Below are 7,908 nucleotides of genomic sequence, written 5' to 3'. Positions count from 1 at the left end.
GCCCGTGTACCCACTCGTCACCTTGCGTTCACGACTTTCACATAACATGAATAGCACAATTAACTCAAATCCTAAGAAGTAATTTCCCCCACACAAAGTTAGGCAAGATACTTACCTCAAAAGCCCTCAATCAATTCTCAAAAATAGCTTTTAACTCTCCGAAATAGATTTTCCCCTAAAATTCGCCTCCACACGACTCAAATCTAATCAAAAATAACTTAATAACATCAAACAATGCAAGGGAAACCAATTACAATAAATAAAACTATGATCTTTATATTTTTCCCAAAAAAACCAACTAAAGTCAACGTCGAACCCGCCTTGAATTCCGAATCCAAGCTTACCCCGAGTGAAGCCCAAACAAATACAAGCTCGCACTAATAAAAATCGACTCAATCGGAGTCCAATAGCTCAACCAATTCGCCAAAACATCGTTCTTGGGTGTTCATAACCCAAGAGTCCAACCCACATTAGTTGATTCCCATATCTCCCGAAATACTCCTCCAAAACTCGCCAAATTCGAGTATGTTAACAAAATCCCAAAAGGAATCGGGAAATAAATGCCTCTAACTCATTTTCAATTTTTAAAATTTAGGACATAACCCTAGGTATTGATTTAAAATTTGGGTTTTCAATTAAAATCATGGATTAAAGCTAAACCAAAGGAATGAATCAAAGGGAAATACTTAGGTTATGGTTTAGACCTTACTCCATAGAAGAAACTTGAAGAACTTCTTTGAATTCTCCCAATCCCAAACTTTCAGGATGAGAAAAATTCCAACAATATTAATAGCCAAAAACGCCCAGCTGTTCTGCCTCGTTTCTTGTGCCAAACAATCCCAAAACTTGCTTTTGATGCCTCCAATGAATTCCTCGTAAAATTTCAGTTAAGTTAGGCTTTTGAATTACTCCATGTGACCTTATAACGAAGGAGATATTTGGAATAGTGTAGATATTTAAATACGAATCAGTGGCAATTTCGTAATTAATCTGAAAAATATGCAACCCAATTCTAAGTAAAATGATCATAAATTCCTCGTACGATGTCGAAATTTGATGATTTCAATTGTTATGGTTCCAATATTACGATACAGATATAATAATTTAGTCGAAACACGAATCAAATGCCGTTTGCTCAATATGGTAACCTTTATGCTCAAATCGACGTCGAAACTGAAAACAATCACCATACAATCCAAACTTATCCTAATCTCATTGGAATTTAACCAAACTTTGTGGACATGTCCAAAATCATCATACAAACTTATTGGAATAATAAAAACTCGATTCCGAGTCTGTTTACCCAAAAGTCAAATTTTGGTCAACTCTTCCAACTTAGAGCTTCTAAAATGAGAATCATTTTTCCAAATCAATCCTGAACCGCTCGAAAATCGAAACCAACCATACACGCAAGTCATAATATATAATATGAAGCTACTCAAAGTCTCAACCACCAAAAAAGCTCAAAACGACCGATCAAGTCGTTACACAAGCTTAATTCCTCCATGGGAGAAGCTTGGAGTTAGATACAGCAATTCACACTGTCTCAACAGTGTGAGCAAGGGTGTATTTCTAGGTGAAAATTAGGGTTACTGTTGTGATTTGAAGATTGATTTTTTACAAGTAGGTGGGGATTTGGGTCACAAAAGAAAATTTTAATTAAATCTGGAAGAGATCACTGCAAAGGTCTTCTTTAAAATACTTTCCTATAATTCTTGAATAAAGCTTTCTAGTTTTTTTACCAAGGCAAAACAAGTCTATCAAATTAGGAGAAAGCTCAAGTACGATAGTTCACAATAAATGTATTAAATTCAAAAGCTTTACCAACTGAAATAAAAATTACTCCTTCTATTCACTTTTACTTGTTAACTATACTAAAAATAGCTTTTTATTATTACTTGTCTACTATACTAAATCAAGAGAAAGATAATTTTTTTTTTCTATTTTACCCTTATCATTAACTACTCATTCCCAATGTAGTACACGATGACAGGGCAAAATCCGGAAGCGCCAAAAGCTAGGGATAGAAGAGAAGAAGAAATCGTATAATATATTTAGAGTGAGCACGGTTTACTGAATACATACATGTGTGTACAAGAAAATAAGTCTTTAGCCTTAGCTAGATCCACACATAGTGAATTGGTGTTGAGTGGTGACTATCTTATAATTTTTAATTTCATGCTTTCTAGTTTTTTTTTTAATTTATTTTAATTTCTTTTGTCTGGTTCCTAAGTAGGCATATCTTAGCCTGTTCTCCGACGTATTATTCAATAATTTTCAGATATTTCTTGGGTATTAGTTGCAAACATGGAATATTAATTTGACTGCAGCGCTTTGTCTTTGTCATTATATATGGTGCTATTTCTGGTCTTCGGTGGAACTATATAGACTTTAATTAACAAGAACGATATTGTTAGCATTGGTAGAGATTAAATGTGTCACGATCCAAATCCGCATGACCGGCACCCGACACACTATCCGACCCGAGTGAATTAACCTATATGTCAAGACCAAGTATAATTGCGGAAGCCAATTGAAAATCTTATACATTTTCAAAACCGGTCACAACATATTTTTCATTTCCAAAATCATACATGAAACTTTTCATAAATGCCAGCCATTCTTTCGGACGCGGCCCCGGATGTTTCGTAGACGCAGTTCACTCATCTGCCAGCCTTTGGTAATTTGGTCATAACTTCTTGTAGGAATATCCAAATGACAAACGGTTTGAAGCGTTAGAAACTAGACTCGAAGATATTTCATTTGATAGATTTTCCATCACATAACTCCTTATATATATGTAGATATTCTCGTTTAAAATTAAATCTTGTGCGTACTCATTTGAAACTTTAGTCTATCATGTAATTTCCAACTTGATTTGTCCCAAGAGCTTTCCTTATGCCCTATATCACTTCAAATGTACCTCATACACTTATTATCATATCCAATTAATATCTATCATATTAATAATTCTCGTCTGCACACAAAATAATATAATTAGCATACATCAACTTTCTTAAATACGCTTAACTATTTCGAAATATTTCGGGATGCTACAAAATATTACGAAGAATTGGTCTTCTAGCTATTTATAGAGAAATGTTTTGGCAGGGTGCATGCTGAACTTATAGGAATTGGAGCATAAATGGATTATCATAATGATAATTGCTGCCATGTGATCGAGAGGTCATCGAGCCGTGGAAACAGCCTTTTGCAGAAATGCAGTGTAAGACTGCGTACAATAGACCCTTGTGATCTGGCCCTTCCCTAGACCTCGCGCATAGCGGAAGCTTAGTGCACCGAATTACCCTTTAGGCCATAATTTACGCAAGTCGGTCTGGATCCGCAAAACTCTAAAACTCATTATTCATATCTAAAACTTGCTTCTTTATATATAACTTCTAGAAAACTGCAAAAAACCGTCCAGGATTACCCACCAAAATTGGTCAAAAACTGGAAAAATCGACTGATTTTCGATCGATTTTAATCCGTCAAAATAAGGCTTGTCGGTAATAAATAGACCGAAGTCGGTCGCAATTTCCGACCGATTTCGATCGGTCAATTAAATTTCCCAAACGACCAAAAAAGAAAAAAAATGCTGAAAAAACTTACCGAAGTCAATCGGTATTCTTAATTATGTAATTAGAAAATACACCGTCTGGGAATCGAATCGGGGTCTGTATCGTGGCAGGATACTATTCTACCATTAGACTATTGGTACACTTTGGTTTAAGACATTCTTTTATTTTATTTGTACTCTTTAATTGCATTTTCGCGCGAAAATAACCGACCGATTTCGGTCGATTTATTAAAAAAATAAATTTATCGACCGAAATCGGTTGGTTTTTAAAAAATGACCGACCGGTGGGTTTTTCGAATATTAATTTTAATTTATTTTAAATAAAAACCGACCAAAGTTGGTCGGTTTCATAAAAAAATAAATTTAGCGGGACGCAAAAATAGTTTTCCGCATTTTTGCGCTAAAATAAAAACCGACCGAAGTTGGTTGGTTTTGTTTAAAAAAAAAAATTGAAAAGAAAAATATATTGAAAAATCGACCAACTTCGATCGGTTTTTTGACTAACTGAAGTCGGTTGGTCGATCGCGGTCGGTTTTAGTTGAATTTCTTATAGTGTATATAACTAATATTTTCATGTTTTGCTGATGTAAAATTTGTGTGTTATGGAATATGTAGAAAAAGAGAATGGCAGTCGCGCAGTGCCTTAGGAAGAAGGGAACGCAAACTGAATAGTAGGAAAATGCATCTATATAATATACTTATTTGAAAAGACTACGTGACAATTTGTTAAGTGTACAAAAAATAAAAAGGAGAACGGTGAATTGACAGTAAGAAAGATCAAAGTGAATTAGTTAAATTTGAGAGCCCAGTTGTTAATCTCCTAGTACATAAGGTGGGACCACAAATAATGGATTTTATACGGTGAAGTTCAGTAGGTTGGAAATTTCTTCGAAATAATCACTCTTCAGTACCGTTTCTTTTTCCTAACTCGTGTTCGGCAGGTATCTTAGAGTTCGACTAATTTTGATTCGCAATAAGTAAGGATTATTAAAGAGAGAAATATTTTTCCTATTAAGATTTTTTTATTCTCAAAACTGATTAAGGACGGAAAGATCCCATCTATTCTATCGCACAAACCTTGATAGTATATAATCTTCACCTTATTGCATCTCAATCCTATTATATTATAGTCATTTTCAAGATGTATTTTCATCTTTGATTGACAAAATGGACTGTTGAAACCAGTTGCTTAGACCACATTCCTATAAAATATATGTTTTCTAAATAATAATAGAAAAGAGATGAAACTCGACGGGTATTTGATAAGTACTTTGCGATTTGGTTTGCCATTGTACAAAAGTTTGAGAAATTTGTATAACTCAAGAAATGTAGTAAAGAAGATAATTTGAAAGTTGTAAAATTTCTCCTTTTTCTTGTCAGTCTAATAAAATTAATTACACGTAGATGAGTAAAAGAAAAATGTAGAATGAATAAACAATTTTATGATACCAAATGCAAATTATTATTGATAAAGTACTTATATACATGGTACTTGTGCTGTAGTACGTGGATATATTTATTTATTTTATAACTAGCCTCAATATAAATTTGAGTGGCCTCCGAGAGTTGCATCTAAGGGTATCTATGTAATTTCGGTGAAATGGACCAACACTATAGGCCAAAAGGGTTAAATACTGTAGCTCACTTACAAAATTTTGAACATTTTGACCAATTGAACCTTGGTGATATGCAATCCCCATAAAGGCCCACTTCCCCATTACAACCCCTTTTAACTTGAGTCCCAAACCAAAAGATTGTAAATTTTGACTCATGTAAATAGGTAAAAATAACAGTGGAGGACCATATTATGTATAACGCATCTAAAAACATGCGCTATAGTTTAACGGCCAATTACTCCGTTAAGGTATAATGCATGTAATAGATGCGCTACACTCAATATTTGCATAGCCAAATTCACTGAATACATGCGCTATACACTTTAACATCAGTTTCATCCTTGGTGTGTGCAACCCCCGACTCTTTAACTTAAGAAGATTTTTGTGTTTTTGTCATTACTGTTGATCTATTGATTACTCTCTTCGTGATGTAATCTCAGTTACTGTATAGGGTGAAATATGATATGACACGTAGTCATCTAAAGGAAAGACACGTGGAACCCAAGACGAGGATGGCCGAAGACCGAACGCAGCCATTCCGCTTGTCACCGGAAGGGATAACGTTTATAAAAGTGTATTAAATGCTCTACGCCCGGTAGCATTTAATAAGGAATATTCTGCAGCATTAAGAGCGACGACCCGATACAGAAAATTTGGTATTTATGTTTACCGTTATATCTTCATCAATGACCCTCATAATTGACATTAAAAGAGGGCACAATCCTATGACCTCCTTCCCTAGAAACAACTATAAATAGTGACCCGAGTTATCATTGTAAGGGATATGAATTTTCTGGCTAAACTTACACTACATTCTATATAAAACTTAATACAATCTTACTTTTCCGCTTTTTGATCTCATCATTGCTGTGTCCGGAAATATTGTTCCCGAAACTGTCATCTCTGCTGTTTCATCTACATTTTAAGGCTATGCATTGTACATTTCTTCAATTATTGCCTTATTTCAGGATCAAATTAGTTAACTTGTCTAGAAATTATGTATAAATTTAACTGTACCGTTTTGCGGGTAAACAGTTTGGCGCCCACCGTGGGGCCTAGACAACCGTATAATTAAATTGATCTTTGTATTTTTTTACTAATGTGATTTGATTATTTTGTCTTAGAAAAAATCACAAAAATGTCAGATAACAATATTAACAACACGCACAACCCTAAAATTTGAGGGGATCAACCTCATTTCGAGGATAAATCAGTGACACTCGCAATGAGGGGAATGACGCCATGGCGGTGCATGACAGACAGTACCCTCGACAGGTTCGGGAGACAACTCCCGATGATGCTGATGAGGAGCATGTCGTGGATGCGGTGAGGATCCTGCAAGAGCAAGAGGAGATCATTCTAGGCCATCTCACGCGGCAGGATAAGGTTATGACGGAGCTAAAGCAGCCACTATTGGGGGCTTTGAATAATGCAAGCAGACGAGATAAAATTCCTTCCGGTGTTCCTGCAAACCAAACAACGCAGAGAGTCGACAATAACACTCATAGGGGTGAAGTTGGCTCCGACGAGGCTTGGGTGAGCGGATCCGATCTCAGCAACGAGAACGACCCGTTCAAGAATGAACTTTTACGGTTTATGAGGGAAGTAAATTCCCGCATGAAAAATATTCCGGGCGCTCCACCAGTATTGAAAGGCCCAGACTCGAAGAAGTATACTCAGTTGGAGTACAAGCCGAGTGAGGCACCAGAACTAATCCCAAATCGGTTCACAATGCCTGAAGTTTCAAAGTATGACGGGACTTCAGACCCACATGAGCATATTACCACCTACACAACAGCGGTAAAAGGAAATAATTTAGCTCCTCACGAAATTGAATCTGTGTTGCTAAAGAAATTTGGAGAAACTCTCACGAGGGGAGCTCTAACATGGTATTCATTATTACCCAAGCATTCCATAGATTCCTTTGAGATGTTCGCGGATTCTTTCATCAAGGTTCATGCCGGGGCTAGAAAATTACAATCCCGAAAGGCTGACATATTCAAGATCGCACAGGGAGAACCTAAATTATTACGAGAGTTCGTTACCCAATTCCAGAAAGAAAGAATGTTGCTCCCGGCTGTCCCGGATAAATGGGCAGCGAAAGCATTCACCAAATGATTGTATCGTAGAAGCTCAGACGTTTCCTGGAAGCTGAAGGAGAGCTCGCTTGAGTTTTAGGCAACAACTTGGGCAAATATCCACAACCGATACGAGTCAAAGATAAGGATCAAAGATGACCAGGTCGGTTCTACATCATCAGCCAAAGAGTGGGAGAAGAGCAGAGAGAAATCAAAGGATGACTACGATGCGGATAGACGAACTTTGAGGGTCTAGGTTTTGCCTTACGAGCGAAATGAAGGCCGTGGCAGAAACTCCCGGGCAACAAACAAGTTCACCGTTGAGAGAGGGACCGATCGTGGTCAAAATAATAGATCACTGTAAGATAAAGAGACTTCGGGGTCTCGGGATCCTTCTTACCCCAAGTTATCAGCATGCAACTTCAACGTCAGTATAGTGGAGTTGGTGTCAGCCATGAGAAATATTAAAGAGGCACGATTCTCGAGACCTATGAGATCCGATTCCAGCTAGAGGGATCCCAACTTATGGTGTGAATACCTTTGGACGAACGACCACCTAACAGGGGACTACAGACACCTCCGGAAAGAGGTGGCAACACGATTGAAGAATGGTCACCTAAGAGAATTCTTGAGT

Source organism: Nicotiana tabacum, chromosome 23 (genome assembly GCF_000715075.1).
Source record: "Nicotiana tabacum cultivar K326 chromosome 23, ASM71507v2, whole genome shotgun sequence".
Classification (NCBI taxonomy): domain Eukaryota; kingdom Viridiplantae; phylum Streptophyta; class Magnoliopsida; order Solanales; family Solanaceae; genus Nicotiana; species Nicotiana tabacum.
This window is presented reverse-complemented; position numbering follows the sequence as displayed.